The 17066-nt window shown below is 51.4% G+C and overlaps 1 protein-coding gene and 1 non-coding gene across 2 annotated transcripts in view; both read left to right on the top strand.

Annotated features, from left to right (window-relative positions):
* The window catches only part of LOC120375474 (zinc finger protein 850-like), a gene marked incomplete at its 5' end in the record, with an annotated part of 271416 nt that overhangs the window by 158202 nt on the left and 96148 nt on the right, over nucleotides 1-17066 (top strand). The window lies entirely within an intron of this gene.
* On the top strand, nucleotides 1000-1081 carry TRNAS-UGA. Its single transcript has one exon. It is a non-coding gene; the product is annotated as a tRNA-Ser (tRNA).

The raw sequence follows: 17066 nt of genomic DNA, 5'->3' as shown, positions 1-17066 counted from the left end.
AATGCATGGAGATTTAGTCCATTAATGGCAATGAGCCAGGATGGGTAAGGAATGGGGTCCCTAGCCTCTGTTTCTCAGAGAGTGGAGATGGATGGCAGGAGCGAGATCACTTGATCATTGCCTGTTAGGTTTACTCCTTCTGGGGCACTTGGCATTGGCCATTGTCGGTAGACAGGATACTGGGCTGGATGGACCTTTGGTTTGACCCAGTATGGCTGTTCTTATGTTCTAACCTAAATGAACCCAAAGTTATGGAGACAGATATGAGTCAAGGAAGCCAGCAGAGTATCAGAAACCTGGAAAAATCTCTGCCTGGATGGGCTCAGGCGTTTGGTCACAAGCTGAGGTGGTTCAAAAAGTTTTGGTTTTTTTTTTAAACAGAATTTTGTTATTCTTTCTTTAAACAATCAAACACAGCAAGCAGCAGATATTTGGCCACACACTTCTGAAACCCCAAACCATATTCAGGTTATGGCAGACTAATTTCAGCTTTTCAATTAAAAAAAACACAACAAATTTTGAAGGAAAGCAGACATTGTCCGTGATTTTTTCTGCTTTTTAAAAACCCCTAGTTTTCGATCCAGAAACGGTTTTGACGGCACATGTTTGTCCAACCCTTTTAATGAGCTTTAGTGCCTTTTAGCACTAGCTGATGCTGAGAACCAGTGATACTTTGTAAAGAAGTTTTCTCAAAACTGGATTTGTGCCGAGATGCAGAAGGTTTATTTTTCCCAGGGCCGCCCATGGGGGTGGGGGGAGCAAGTGGGGCAATTTGCACTGGGCCCCACGCACAGGGGCCCCCACGAGAATATAGTATTGTAATTTTTTTTATGGAAGGGGCCCCCAAAATTGCTTTGCCCCAGGCCCCCTGAATCGTCTGGGCAGCCCTGCTTTGGGAGCCAGTTTTGCTGTGGGAATCCTGTAGTTCAGATGACTTCATGCCTGGGCATTGGGATTATTTACCAGTTTCTCTGGCATTGAGGCAGTTTTGTGCTCACAGCTGTGATGGCCAAGTGGTTAAGGTGTTGGTGTTGAAATCCAATAGGGTTCCCCTGTGCAGGTTCAAATCCTGCTCACAGCGAGGCCTGTGTTTTAGCCAGTCTCTCACCCGGGCAATACCTCTGTACAACCCCCTGAGACACACTCAATTCTCTCCCCACCCCAAGTAAATCCTGGTCTGCTCCTTTCATAGAGATCCCTGGGACACCACCTCACACTGTGTCCCTGAGGGGTCAGGCAAACTCTCAGCACCTGAAGCCTCTGCCACTCACCTGGTGCCCCATAGCCCTGGTTCTGCTCCTCTCTAGAGTGTGAAAGGAGCCAAGTCAGCGACTCCATGGGTGCTACAGGGCTGCAGAACCAACAGAGGAAAAATAGGTGCTCAGCGCCCACTGGCAGCCAGCTCCCCCTCCACACTACAGGCCTTGCCGACAAGCTCCTCCTCTTCCCCTTCAATGACTTCCACTTGCCAGTGATCAGCTGTTCAGTGGGGTGCAGGAGGCACTGGGCAGGGAGGGGCAGGGACGGGAAGAGGTGTGGGAGGGAGAGGAATGGGGCAGGAAGGTGCAGGGTGGGAAGAGATGGGACAGGGGTGGGGGCTTGGGGGAAGGGGTGGAGTGGGGGCAGGGCCTGGGGAGGAAAGGGGCAGAGTTGTTCTGGGCCGGCCCTGAAGGGAAGCACTGACTATCACAGTGACAATACAACTGACCAGCATTGCGGGGGAGGCTGAGGGAGATCCGCACTCACCAGGTCTCTTCTCTCCCCCATGGTGAGCCAGACACTGCTCTCTCCTGGCTCTCACTCTAGCAGCTGGACGCCAAGGAGCCATTTCCCCACAGGAAGTGCATTGAGTGCCCCTGTGGTGCTGGGGGGCTGGCGCTGCTGCTGCCTGTGGGGCTGGCAGGGGGGCTGATGTCTGCACAGACTCTCAGCTGCCAGGCCGGAGGGGGCACTTGGGACCTTATCAGACTGGCTCAGTGTAGACGGGGGGTTGACAGAGCAATACAGACGCTCTCCAGAGCACGGAGCAGCATCCGCCCATGCAGCCAGGCATTGAGCATTTCCCACAGCCTGGAGCCAAGGGGGAGGGGGCAGCTGCTGTTCCAGCTCCTCGGGGACAGGCCCTGTCAGCCAACAGCCACTTCTTACTCCCCACAGCTAAGGGCGCCTGGTTCCTCCGGTGGGGGTGTGGAGCAGCCGTTCGTTTTCCTGTCCTTTTTGTGTGCAACTGCTGACAAAAACATCCCAGACAGAGAAGCAACAGGCCTAAATACTTCAATGCAGCTGCCAAAGTATTTCAGTTGGGAGAGCGTTAGACTGAAGATCTAAAGGTCCCTGGTTCAATCCCAAGCTTTAGCAGGTCCTTTCATCTCTCTTTGTGCAGGGGTGGCTTGTTTTCTGGGAGCACAGCAATGCCTGCACCCAAGGTGAGTCCCTGAGCTTGGGCTCTGCAGTAGGAAAATATAGAATGGGCTTCTGCCCCTAGTTGGCCCACCTGACTTTAACAAGGAGAGATGGGAGCTGTCTTTCCCAACATGGCAGAGCAAGGGAGAGAGCAAGGCAGGGTGACCCTCAGGAATGGTGCCAGAGGGCTGCTGGGCAGTGGCAGGCAGGGATTGGTGATGGAAGCTCCTCTGCGCAGCTGAGCAAGGGCACTACCAGGGAAGGGGCATCTGTAAAAGTGACCCAGCAACACCTTTTCTCCTCTGAGCACCTAGAGCAGAGGCAGCTGGTGCTGACAGCTCCAAGGGAAGGCTTAAAAGCCACAGAGCAACTGAGGTCAGGACTGGAGGAGGACAGGACCATGCCTATGTGTGGTCTTCAAACAGGCACAAAAACACCCAGCCAGGCTGCTCCCTGCCATGCCAAACACCCACTGAAGGTCACCAGCATGCGGGACAGCTGCTGATGCTCTGTGGCCAACATCACAAGATGGTAGGAAAGCAGGGCCAGCCCCCATTGGTGGGGCCTCTGACTGGTCCCACTCAAGGTGCTCACTTTGGCAGTGGGGCAGGAGATTTTACCCCAAGAGGCTTTTCCCCAGCTGGTGAGAAGCAGAGAAACACCCAGGCTCCAAAGACGCTGTGTAGCAAGTACCCTCCAGCACAGGGACAGGCGCACACGCTAGCCCGGGCAGCCGCCCACTTTCTTTGGCAAGTCAGGAAAGGCAAAGGCGAGACTGGAAACACCTGGGGCTCATGTCCCAGCCTTTGTGACGCCCGATCCCCAACTCCTTCCCGGGGCTCTAGCTGAAGCCAGAGCATTGGCCTGAGCAGCCAAGAAGAGTTTCCAGCCCTGCAAGGAGCAGGACGTTCAGCACAACGGTAAAACTGCAGAAACACAACTACCAAGGGATTTAAACCCTCAATCTTCTGATCTACACTCAGACGCCTTATCCATTAGGCCACATGGTAACATGAGAAAAACTCCGCCAAGCACTTCTTTGGAAAAGGCCGACATTGTTCTTAGGTCATCTGCTGAGGGGGGCCGAGACTCTCTGGGCACAAGAAGTCGAGTTCCCAGCGACACGTGAGACTTATTTCTATGGAGCCAGGTGCAGGGTTTTGGCAGGGAGGCTCAGGCATGGGGGATTGGGGTGCAGCGGACGGACCAGCTGTCTAGGTGTGGAGATTTAGTCGCAGAGGCACAGGAGGGAGGAGGAGGAGGAACCCTGCTGACAGGCAGTGGCTGTGCAGAAAAAGAGGAGGGGTTCCTGGTACTTTTTTTGCCTCTCTTTTGCCTGCCTGCTCACTCTTGTGGTGAACAGTGAAGATGGCCTCAACAAGCCCAGGTAGCTTAGTTGGTAGAGTATCAGGCTCTTAATGTGAGGGTCCAGGGTTTAAACCCCTGTCTGGGTGCTCAGCTTTTAAGTTGCCTTGTGTGCCAGGAGCCAAATGATTCCTGGTGCTGTCCACCAGCCACATGCAGATTCCCAGAAGCTGTGGCCATTTCCTGGAGAGGTTCCTTTCCTCAGGAATCAGAAGAGAAGCCACATCCACAGGAGCAGGCCTAGAACATGCAGTCTCTGGCTGCCAGGAAGTGCTGTGGGGCCAGGTGCTGAGAAAGCCCAGAGGGGGAGCAGCAGAGATGAGGGGAAGAGAGACAGAGAAGCAATGAGGACAGAGTACAGGGGGTTCAGATCCAGCTATTGTGGGAAACTTCCCTGGTTTACACACGTGTCATAGGTTTTTTCCCCACTTTGAATTTTAGCATTCACAAGATCGGGACCTGCATGGACTCCTCTAAACTAAAATCCTAGTTTAGATCTGGTTCTCGCTGCCACCAGTCAAGTTTTAAGTGTCTGACGCACTCCCTGTTCCCCCAAAACTTTCCCTGGGGAACACAGATCCCAACTTCCTTGGATCTTAACACAAAGGGAAATAATTCATTCCCCCCACCTTCTTCCCCCTCCCCCTGTCCTTGGGAGAGATACCTTGATTCAAACTCCTTGAATCAAAACAAAGAGGGATTCACTTTTCCCCCTCCCCTTCCCCTGAAAATCCAAACAAGGGAAGAAATCACTCAGGTTCTAAAAGAAAAGATTTTATTAAAGAGAGAAAAAAAAGTACACTATCTCTGTATTACCAGGATGCAAAAATACAGGGTCTAACTTAGAAGCCTGGAGAGGCTTCCCACCCCCTCCTCCTTCCTCAGAAGAATCAAAGTAACAGCAAACAGAAATAAAGATATTTCTCCAGCAACCACACAATTGCAAATGCAGAAATTAATTAGAAGATTAATTCGCCTTTCTAATACTCACTATACTGGATAGTAGGAAATACTCCAGGAGAACTTGGAGACATGTCTGGCCTCTCTTAGATCCAAAGAGAGCACGGCAATTCAAACAAAGGACACAGACAAAGCCTTCCCTCCACAGAGATTTGAAATTATCCTGTCCCTTGATTGGTCCTCTGGTCAGGTGTTCATCAGGTTACTGAGCTTGTTAAGCCTTTGCAGGTAAAAGAGACTATCTGTTTATGACAACACGACCCTGGTGCAATTGGCCGGTGGAAGGATCTGAGTCCCCACCCCCTTACCCAGAGGCCGCTGACCCCAAGGACGCTCTTTCTACTCTCCTGTGTGGCAGAGACCTCGTAACCCCAACAAGGCTGGGCCCAGGAATCCTGGGGGGTTTGATGACCCCCAATCTTGTCATGATCACTTGAACAGGGGCTACAGTGTCCCCACTCTGGGCACTTCCCTGACCCACTCCTCATTGCATGTGCTTCAAGCAAACACCATTTATTATCCAGCAATCAATGTAAAACATAAGGAAAGATGGGAAAAGAAAACACGTCACCCTGTTCTGTGGTGCAGGGAGATCACAACCAGCGTCTCTGGAGGGTCAGGGCAGGTCACAGTCTCTCCCTCACATGTCCCAGGCCTCCTCCCCAGGCCCTGGCTATGCTGCAGGGACACCACGGGCTGGACACTTGCTCTGGCAGTGGCCACATGCTCTAGGCGACAGGCCCCTTGTTCCCAGTGTCAGCCCCCATGTAGGGGATATGATCCCCCCACTCCCAAAAGTCTGGCCTGCAAGATCTCTTGACTGGTGGCATCTCCTTGCACTGGGCCTTCTGCCCAGGGTCCCCCTTGCTCTCCCACGCTGCTCACTGCACCTGCCCCTTGGAATTCTGAGTTGAGATCCCAGTGCCTGATGGGGCAAAAATCATTGTCGCGGGTGGTTCTGGGTAAATGTCATCACTCATTCCTTCCTCCGGGAAAGCAACGGCAGACAATCATTTCACATCCTTTTTCCCTGGATTGCCCTGGCAGATGCCATTAGCATGGCAACCACAGAGCCTGTTTTGCCTTTTGTCACTGTCACCGTATGTGTACTGGATTGCACTAACAGAGGCGATACTGCAGCACTACACAGCAGCATTCATATGCTTTTGCATGATAGGAGAGATGGTTAGCAGTTGTTCTGTACCGTCTGCTGCTATTGTAAATTGGCAATGAGATGATGATTATTTGTTATTCTGTACTGTCTGCTGCTGTCATGAGTGTCCTTGGCTGAGATCAGCTCGGGGTGCAAAGACAAAAATGGGAACGACTCCCTGAATCAATCTCTCCTTTATGGCATCTGAAAATAGAATCAGTCCTGCCTAGAATATGGGGCTAATGTACTAGAGAACCAGCATATCAGAGAGCACAGCCATCCTGTGTCAGATCCTGCAGAAATGATGAGCTGCATACCGTTCACGGGGGGGTGTCCCTGCAACAACCCCACCTGTTGCTTCCCTCCTTCCCCAACCTTCCTGGGCTGCTGTGGCAGTGTCCCCCCATTTGTGTCATGAAGTAATAAAGAATGCAGGAATAAAAAACAGTGACTTGTTAGTGAGATAAAATGAGGAGAAGGCAGCCTTCAGCTGCTATGATAGTCCAGACAGGACATTAAGCAGTGTACGGGAGAGGAGCCCAGCATCCCGCTGCTATGAGGGTACAGGCAGTACAGAAGCTTTTCTTTACACATGAAAAGGAAAGGGCTGATGAAACCAAGCCCCCAGTTGCTATGATGAGAACAGTTACCAGCTATTCTGTACTATCTACTGGGAATGAACAGGAATCATTCCTATTTTTACCCAGGTGCTCCCAGCTAGCCTCACCTGAGACCAGCCATGAACACTCATGGGCAGACAATGGTACTCAGCAGCTATATTATCTATCACCAGGTAGAGAAGAGGAGCAGATGCTGCTCTTCACTGCTGTTGTGTATTTGGTTGTCATGGTTTCTGTTGCTATGGCAACTGAGTTAGAGTATTATGGTCTGTAAATAAAATGGTGGTTTTGTTAGCTGTCTGCTCTCTGGCCTCAAGTGATTTCTTCCTAAACTGGCTGCCCCCAAGGATATAACAAGTGGCGACGAGGGTGAGACTCCGGTGCTGCTCCAGTAACAGAAGGAAGTAGAAGTCAAGGTAAAGAACAAACAAACAAAAGCTGCTTCTTTGCACTGACTGTGAAAGTGAAACTAAAATCATGGCTACTCTGACCAGGCCTCTGGAGCCTTTTGATGAGAATACAGAGCAGTGGCATGTGTATACTGAGCGTTTTGAGCTTTTTTTTATTGCAAATGACATTACAGAAGCAAAGAAGGTGCCAATATTCTTAAGTGTTGTAGGAGCTAAAACCTACTCCCTGCTACACAGCTTACTACACCCTGTTAAGCCAGCAACTAAACCTTACAGTGACATTGTGGAAATCCTGGGGTCCCATTTTTCCCCAAAACCACTGGTAATTGCTGAAAGATATAGGTTCCACAAAAGAGACCAAAAGGAAGATGAAACAGTTGTACAATTTGTAGCCATTCTAAAAAAGCTAGCAGAACACTGTGAATTTAAAGAAATGTTACATGATGCCCTGCGTGACAGGTTAGTGTGTGGCCTGTACAGTGAAGCTATACGGAAGCGCCTACTGACAGAGGCTCAGCTTACCTTACAGAAGGCTGTTGATATTGCTGTCTCCATGGAACTGGCTACAATGGAGGCACAATACATCGGTGCACCCCCTAGGGTGCAAAAAGTGTCACAAGAACCGACCCACAAAACTGTGCAGAGTCAAGAATGTTACCGCTGTGGTAAGCCAGGACACCAGGCATCAGAATGCTGGTGTAAGGACCTGGTGTGTCGACACTGTGGCAAAGGGACACATTGAGTGTGCCTGTAAACAAAAGAAAAGAGGCCTGTGGTCTGGCCGACAAAAGAGGAACCTTGCATACTCTAGAGCCGACCCAGGATGCTCAAGGAGACATCTCATCACCAGAGGAAGTGCCACTGCATGTTTTGTCTTTGGCAGCGGGCTCACATGAATACTTGGTAACCCCCTTATTGGAGGGCAAACCTATACGCATGGAACTGGACACCGTGCAGCTGTCTCGCTGGTCTCTGAGACTGTGTATAAAGAAAAGCTACAGCATCTTCCGCTTAAGGCAACAAAAACTGTTCTGAAGACGTATACGGGAGAAGCTGTGCCCATGGTCGCACTATTGATGTTAAGGTGGAGCTCAATGGACAGGCCGCTAGATTGCCACTGTTTGTGGTGAGAGGTAACTACCAGCCTTAATGGGTAGGTCTTGGCTTGGGAAGATTCAACTGAACTGGGCAGAAGTGCACCGGATGACTAAAGAAGAAACCAGTCTAACCCCTATACTAAGGAAACATGCTGCTGTTTTTGGAGATGATTTGGGAAGTATGAAGGGAATCACTGTGACATTGAACATTAAACCTGGCAGTCCACCAAAATATCTGAAAGCCCGAACTGTGCCATATGCCATCAGGCCAAAGGTTGAAGCAGACCTGGAGCGCCTGGTCACCAATGGAGTCCTAATACCAGTTACCCATAGCTCATGGGCCACTCCTATCGTTCCAATAGTGAAGAAAGATGGCTCTCTCCGGATTTGCGGTGATTTTAAAGTCACTGTCAACCCAGTGTTGTGTGCAGAGCAATACCCGCTTCCCCGCATCGATGACCTCTTCGCAGGCCTGGCTGGGGGACAAAAGTTCAGTAAGATTGATCTGAGTCAAGCATATTTACAGATGCACATCGATGAAATGTCCCAAGAGCTGTTGACTATTGTGACTCATAAGGGGCTTTATCGATACTGTCGCCTACCCTTCGGAATAACATCGGCTCCCGCCCTGTTCCAGAGAGCTATGGACCAGATCTTGTGTGGCTTGTCAGGAGTTCAGTGCTATCTGGATGACATCCTGGTCACTGGAAGAAATGAAGAGGATCACTTAAAGAATTTAGAGGCTACCCTACAAAGATTGGAAGATTATGGCCTACGAGTTCGCAAAGACAAGTGTGAATTCTTCAAGCCCTCGGTTGAATATTTGGGACACATCATCGATTCTGCAGGTCTTCATAAGGCCCCTGCAAAAGTTAAAGCTATTGTGGAGGCTCCCCCACCACGAAATGTAAGCCAGCTGCGCTCGTTTCTAGGACTACTGAACTATTATGGAAAGTTCATCTCACAGTTAGCCACACTGCTAAAACCACTTCACGAGCTCCTTGGGCAGAACAAGGCCTGGAAGTGGACTGAAGCCTGTGATGTTGCATTTAACAAAGCTAAGGATGCATTGTTAAATTCTGAAGTTCTAACGCACTTTGATCCATCCTTACCCCTGCAATTGGCCTGCGATGCCTCCTTATGGAGTGGGAGCAGTCGTGTCACACATTATGCCTTCGGGAGAAGAGAGACCTATTGCTTTGCTTCACGCACTCTAAGCAAAGCAGAAACTAACTACGCCCAAATCGAACGGGAGGCATTAGGAATTGTTTTTGGAATTCGGAAGTTTCATCAGTACCTCTTTGGGCGAAAGTTTACTCTTCTTACAGACCATCGACCTCTGACGTCAATTTTGGACCCTACACAGGCATTCCCTATTAGCTGCTAGTCGTATGCAACGTTGGGCATTGTTACTTTCAGCACACACATATGAAATTAAATATCGAAATCCACTCTGCACGGCAATGCAGATGGCCTCTCGAGGTTGCCTTTGCCGGTCAAACATCAAGATAGCGCCCAAAAGGAAATCTTCTACTTTGAACAGGTAGAGAATACACCCATCACTGCTACTCAGATAAAGAAAGCAACTCGCGTTGACCCAGTATTGTCCCAAGTTATGGACCTGGTGATGCATGGAAAATCTCGACAAACCTCTCCGGTCTCATCCGACCTTGTTCCCTACATGTCCAAACGGATGGAGTTATCGGTCCAATCTGGTTGTTTGTTGTGGGGGAGACGTGTCATTATTCCACCACCACTGAGATCACAGATGTTAGAACAGCTACATTCCGGTCACTGTGGAATAGTGCGCATGAAGGAAATTGCACGAAGCTATTTTTGGTGGCCTGGATTGACAGCGCTATTGAAGAGAAGGCAAAAGCTTGTATGTCATGTCAGGGTGTGAGGAATGCACCCCAGTGGGCACCCCTACACCCATGGGACTGGCCTGAAAACCCGTGGCAACGTATTCACGTTGACTTTGCTGGCCCCCTTGAAGGAAGCATGTTCTTGGTGGCAATAGATGCCCATTCTAAATGGCCAGAAGTCTCTATAATGCAGTCCACTTCTGCAGAGAGTACTATCCAAAACTACGAGGACTCTTTAGTCGTTTTGGTCTGCCAGAACAACTTGTGAGCGACAACGGACCGCAGTTCGTTTCTCAGGAGTTTCAAAATTTTATGAAGGCAAATGGGATACACCACATCACGTCAGCACCATATCATCCGTCCACCAACGGATTAGCTGAAAGATTTGTGCAGACAATGAAAAACGCTTTGAAATCAGCAAGGGGACAACACTCCATTCAAAAGCGTCTTGATATCTTCTTACTTTCCTACAGAAACACCCCTCATGCTACGACCCAGGCATCCCCAGCCTTTCTAATGTTGGGACGACAGCTGCGCCCTTGCTTTGATCTGCTGAAACCTTCTGAACCCCGACAAACTGTGCAACATCAGCAGCAATATCAAGTCATCAGATGGGCACCCAGAGCAAAAGACTGAACCTTTAGCCCGGGACAGCCAGTTTTGGCTCGGAATTATACTTCCAGAGCTAAATGGGTCCCAGCCACAGTCATCACTCAAACAGGACCTGTTTCCTACACAGTCCGGACTGCAGAGAATGTTACCTGGAGGCGACATGTAGATCAGCTGTTGCCAGGTCATGCCAGTCCTCAGGACCCATCTGCAGTTGAGGGGTCTGACTTCACCTCTTCTGGTGAGGCACCGAATCACGAGTCACCTGTTCCTGACTGTTCTCCTCCATTACTGCCGGCGGCTGAGATACCCCTTTGCCCAGCACGAGCTGATACCACCTCCTCACCCGTTCGTGCTGCGGACCCTGAGCCCCTAGTGCTTTCGGGTGCAATAACACCAGAAGTTTGCCGTAATCCACCTAGAGACAGAAGGCCTCCTCATCGGCTGGATCTCTAGCTAGGGCGAACCCACGGTTATGGGGCAAAATAATCCCCAGGGTTTAGCCGGGAATGGAGGCAGTCTAACCTCCTTCTCTAGTCTAGTGTGTGTTTGTTTTTTTTTATTTAGGGGATGTTCTTATTAGGGGGGGAGGAATATGTTGTGTATTTGGTTGTCATGGTTTCTGTTGCTATGGCAACTGAGTTAGAGTATTATGGTCTGTAAATAAAATGGTGGTTTTGTTAGCTGTCTGCTCTCTGGCCTCAAGTGATTTCTTCCTAAACTGGCTGCCCCCAAGGATATAACAACTGCCGCAGCATCGCATCTACCAGCAGCATGCAGTAGACGTAGGGTGACATTGAAAAAAGTCAAGAAACAAATTTTTTCCCTTTTCTTTCACAGGGGGCGGGGGGTAAATTGACGAGCTATACCCTGAACCACCCCAGACAATGTGTTTGACACTACAGGCATTGGGAGCTCAGCCAAGAATGCCAATGCTTTTCAGAGACTGCTGTGGACTGTGGGATAGCTGGAGTCCTCAGTACCCCCTCCCTCCCTCCATGAGCATCCATTTGATTCTTTGGCTTTCCGTTACGCTTGTCATGCAGCACTGTGCTGTGGACTCTGTATCATAGCCTGGAGATTTTTTTCAAACTTTTTGTCATTTTGTCTTCTGTAACAGAGCTCTGAAAGAACAGATTTGTCTCCCCATACAGCGATCACATCCGTACGGTCCATGCTGGAGCTCTTTTTGGATTTGGGACTGCATCGCAACCCATGCTGATCAGAGCTCCACGCTGGGCAAACAGGAAATGAAATTCAAAAGTTCGTGGGGCTTTTCCTGTTTACCTGGCCACTGCATCCAAGTTCAGATTGCTGTCCAGAGTGGTCACAGTGGTGCACTGTGGGATACCGCCCGGAGGCCAATACCATCGATTTGCGGCCACACTAACCCTAATCCGATATGGTAATACTGATTTTAGCGCTACTCCTCTCGTTGGGGAGGAGTACAGAAACCAATTTCAAGAGCCCTTCATATCGATATAAAGGGCCTTGTAGTGTGGACGGGTGTGGCGTTAAATCGGTTTAACGCTCCTAAAATCGGTTTAAACGCATATTGTAGACCAGACCTAAATTTTAGTAAAGGGCCAACAGTCCCTTACACGAGCCAGCCCCATGAGGGTCACCAATGTGCAGAGAGAGCAGCACAAGCTGGTCCCATGGTGTAACAGGCAGCACTCAGGACTCTGAATCCTGCAATCTGAGTTCAAATCTCAGTGGGACCTTGTGTTGGCTTGTGGTAAAGCCCTGGAGCTCCCAGTGCTCAACTTCCCTGTCTCCAGCTGTGCAAGAGCAAATCTTTCCCCTCCTGCTGGGTGACTTACCCACTAGAGCTGGGTTGTGATGGCCAAAATTGGTTGGGGTTCTAGAACTTGTTACCCTGATGCCTGTGGTTGGGATTCTTGCTGCTTCACATGAGGCCCACAAGTTTGGCCATTTTGCTTGCAGCCACGTTACCGCTTGTCCACCTGGCACTTGAAGGAAGGAGGGTCAGGGCTAGGCAGGAGGGAGGCAGAGTCCCAGGCTGGAGCCCAGCACCTCTCCTCCTCTGGGCACCTAGAGCAGAGGCAGCTGGTGCTGACAGCTCCAAGGGAAGCTTAAAAGCTACAGAGTGACTGAGGGTGGGGCAAGAGGAGGAGAGGACCATGCGTATGTGTGGCCAGCAGACGGCCACAAAGACACCCAGCCAGCCTGCTCTCTGGCATGGCAAAGCCCCACTGAAGACGTGCTTAATCCACTTGCTGATCAGGAGGAAAACCTGTCAAAATCTGTGTGCGAGGAGAACCCCTTTGGCTCGGAAGGAGCGAGGAAAAAGAGTGAATGAAAAAAATAATGAGCGAGAGAGAGCAAGTGAAAAGAATGTGAAAGGCAGAGAAAGAAATAACGGGAAAGAAAAAAACATGAGAAAAAGAAGGAAAGAAAGGAAGAGCGTGAAAGGTAGAGGGGAAAAAAGAAAGCAAGAACATACAAGCTAGAGAAGGAAAGGAATGAAAAAGAACGAATGAACCACAAGCGCTAGTTGAAGCTGGAATGGGAGAGTCAGAGAAAGGACAGACTGACCCGTTAAGTAAGGTTGCACCCGATTCTCCATGTTGGGGGCACAGGCCTCCCATTTCCGTCCTGGCCCTGCTTGGGGGGGACCATTCATAGGTGCCTATTGGAACCCCCATGCTGCGAGGAGGGGACAAGCCCCCCCCATACCCTCCCCTCGGGACACAGGCTCTCCCCAATCATGACTCCCTTCCTGCACACTCCTGGGAATGGGGGGAGAGTGGGGGGAAGCCGTGTGCTGAGCAGCACCGTGGGTATCTGTCTCTGGGGCGAAGGAAGAGGATATTTTTTGTACCAGAAGGAAAGAGCAGGGGGCGGGGGCGTTTGTGGAGCCGGGGCGCACACCACAGAGAGGAACTGAACACAGCCCAGAATGAGCCCAGTGCCAGTTGGAGCCGAGACGCCCACACCTGGAGGACCATCTCCAGAACCTACCTTGATGGTGCCGTCCATCACCGCTCCCACATGGAGCTTCCCACCTAGACCTCCCTGGACAAGGTGAGGTGGTGCATTGGCAAAGGGGGCGGTTTGAGCGGGGCTCTGTGTGTGTGTGTGTGTGTGTGTGTGTGTGTGTGTGTAATTTTGGGAAGTGAAGTCACAAACTGCTGGGGCTGGTTTCCTATTGGTGTGACAGATTTTTGCAAAGCTTCCCCCCCCCCGGCCATCTTCTTTTGGCACTAGGGCTTTCTGTGCTGCCATTGACAAGGCAGAATCAAGGCCCCCATTGTGCCAGGGGCTGCACAGACACAGAGACAGTCCCTGCCCCAGCTGAGATCAGACCCCATTGGGCCAGGCACCACTCAGACAAAGCAATATTCAGGCCATGCCCCAGAGAGTTTACAGGCTCCACACCCAAAAAGTGGGAGGAGAAACAGAGGCCCAGTGTCACACAGCAGCACTGAGAGTAGAACCCAGGAGTCCTGGCTCCTCCTGCTCTAACCACTAGACCCCACTCTGCTCCCAGAGTTGGGGACAGAACCCAGGAGTCCTGGCTTCCCAAAAGGGCAGGAGTGGGGTCTGATGGGTGTCAGGACTCCTAGGTTCCAGTCCCAAAGCTGGGGTTAGAGTGGAGTCTAGCACAGGTGGGGCTGGGAGCCAGGACTCCTGGGTTCTTCCCATCCCCCCGTGAACCACCTTGCACAGCAGGAGGGGGCTGGGCAGGAAGTGGTGATGGGGTGAAAACTACCAAGAAATGCAAATTCTCAAAGGAGACTGTGCCAGGAACCACAAACACCAGGGCCCGTGCAACCATTTAGGCAAACTAGGCGGCCACCTAGGGTGCCTAGTGGTTGGAGGCAACTAAAAGCCCCCTCAGGCGAGGAGGTGGAGCGGAGGTGAGCTGGGGGGGGGCGTGCGGGGAGGGCCGCCCGCAGTAACGGGGGAAGGGGGCACACAGGGGAACAGCTCCCCACCCCAGTTCACCTCCGCTCTGCCTCCTCTGCCGAGTACACAGCCCAGCTCTAATTCTCCTCCAATCGGCACCGCAAGCCTTGGGGGGGGGAGGAGAATTAAAGCGACCTCCAGCACGCTCAGTGGAGGAGGCAGAGCCGAGGTGAGCTGGGGCGGGCTCCCCAGGCAGGGTTAGCTGCTGGGGAGGGGGAGAGGGGTTAGCTGTCACGGTGGGGGTAGCTGCTGCTGCTGGGGGCTCCCAGGTGGGGCTGAGTTAGCTGCCGTGGGGGGGGGCAGGGTTAGCTGGGTGGGAGGGTGCAAGGTGGAAGTTTCACCTAGGGCACAAAACTTCCTTGCGCCTGCCCTGGGGCTTTCTGCACCCCTGACAGGCTGATTAGACACCTGCAGCCAATCAAGGCAGAGCTAATCAGGGCACCTGGGTTTAAAAAGGAGTCACTTCAGTTTGTGGTGTGCATGTGAGGAGCTGGGAGCAAGAGGTGCAAGGAGCTGAGAGGGAGAGGGTGTAGCTGCTGGAGGACTGAGGAGTACAAGCGTTATCAGACACCAGGAGGAAGGTCCTGTGGTGAGGATAAAGAAGGTGTTTGGAGGAGGCCAGGGGGAAGTAGCCCAGGGAGTTGTAGCCGTCGCGCAGCTGTTACAGGAGGCACTATAGACAGCTGCAATCCACAGGGCCCTGGGCTGGAACCCCGGAGTAGAGGGCAGGCCCAGGTTACCCCCAAACCTTCCAACTCCTGATCAGATACAGGAGGAGTTGACCCAGACTGTGGGTTCCACCAGAGGGGAAGATCACTGAGGTGAGCAAATCTGCCAATAAGCGCAGGACCCACCAAGGTAGAGGAGGAACTTTGTCGCAGCCTCTAATTGCGGCATTTTTAAAGGGTCTGCATGCTGCTTGCAGGCTCCTAACACTTGCCACAGCAGCTCCTTTTAATTTCCATCCAGCCACCTGTACTTATGCCGATAGGTTGACTTTAGGTCTTTAACTTTGATTGGTAGCTGAGACAATGGTAAATTGGACAGAAACCTCTTCATTTCCTTGTTATTTCCTGACTTCTTTATTCATCGCCTTTTCCTTATTTCCCAGCAGATTGACTAGACACCAGATTTGGGTGCTAGCAGGGGGACCTGACGGGCTCCTTATTTTCCGGTTTCTTTCGGAAGCATTGAACTTGCCAGGGCACAGTCAGATTCTGGATGCTCATGTAAATGTAACACCTCGTGCTCAGCTTTAGTTCTGTTTCTCAGCTCTTTTGGAAAATCGATCTTTAGTCTGACATGTAGCATCCTTGCATTAGGAGATGGCTAATTAATAAGACCATAAACCTTGGCAATCAAATGGAACCTGAAGTCCATAGAAGAGCCCGAAAGGCCCTTGGGGGGTGGAGTGCAAGTTGAGGAAGACTTCCCTGCACAGCTTCTCTCTCAATTCTCGTTTTCCTGTATTCAGCACAAAAGTTGGGAATCAGCTCAGGGTAGGGTTCTACCACATGTGTGCAGTGGTTAGACAAGGAACTGGACTGGTACGGAGCAAAACTATCTTATGTGTGCCTGATGACTGTACGTTTGAGAAGGAGCAGAAAAGAGCATTGGGGCTGCGGGATAGCGCTTGCATAGGCTTTCTTTGGCCTGTTTTGCTGTAAGAGTTAAAACAGTGAGAGATTGTTAGTCACAGGTCAGTGGATGGGTTTATGCAAATTAGGAGTGTACAGGTCGGTGGATGCAAATTAGGAGTGTACAGGGAAACCAGCAAGAGGAAGGAGGCTGAAAGACTTCTCTGTCTTTGAACAGAATTGTGTGTTAAGGGCTCTTGCTTTGAATTCTTCCAGTGGAGTCATTTCGGGGAAGTGATCATCACTTCGAGTTGCCTAGTTATCAAAGTGTTATGAATGGTGTTTGGTGTGTGTCTGGGAGCTCCTCGTGCTGAAGTAGAAAGCAGTGGGGGAAGAGTGGCTGCCTAGCCTCTGAGACTCTCAGCATTGCTTTTTGGCTCCTTAGAGCTAAGATCAAGCGTAGTTGTGACATTGCGGTAATCATGCATGCCTTCCGCCTCCTGACGTGCCCGGACACCGTGGTAAAGAACATTACGACGGCTGCCCTCTGCGCCGCCACCGCGAAGCGAATCGGCGGAGCTCCCTCTGCCCAAGATGTGGCCACCTTCCTGAGCGGCTCCCTGGACGGTGAGTTCGCCTGGGGCAGAGGCGACATCGCCTCGCTGTGGACCCGCGCCCGCAATGCCACGTGCCGACTGGGAAAGTGACTGGGCTGCCGTTGGGTGTGGAGCGAGGAACGGTGGGAGCTTGGAGTCCTGGTGCCACATATCGGGACGGAGGGCAACACCATTGTCAGCCCCGGAGCCAGAGGCGTGCTGGAAAGGTCGCTGAAGGCCGCCATCCGCACGCTCTACCTGGACACCCTGAAGAAAAAGCCAGACCAGGGCAAGGCTTTCGAGGTCACCAGCAAGTGGGACTCCAGCAACCACTTCCTCCCCTCTGGCAGCTTCCTCTGTTTTGCCGACTGGCGGTTCATACACCGCGCCCGGTTGAACTGTGTCCCTCTCAACGGAGCCATCCGCCACGGGAACCCGGACAAGCGCTGCAGGAAGTGTGTGTACGCCCTGGAGACCT

The sequence above is a fragment of the Mauremys reevesii genome, linkage group 12, assembly GCF_016161935.1.
Source record: "Mauremys reevesii isolate NIE-2019 linkage group 12, ASM1616193v1, whole genome shotgun sequence".
Taxonomy (NCBI): domain Eukaryota; kingdom Metazoa; phylum Chordata; order Testudines; family Geoemydidae; genus Mauremys; species Mauremys reevesii.
Note: the sequence above shows the minus strand (reverse complement) of the source record. Positions and strands in the feature narration are given on the sequence as shown.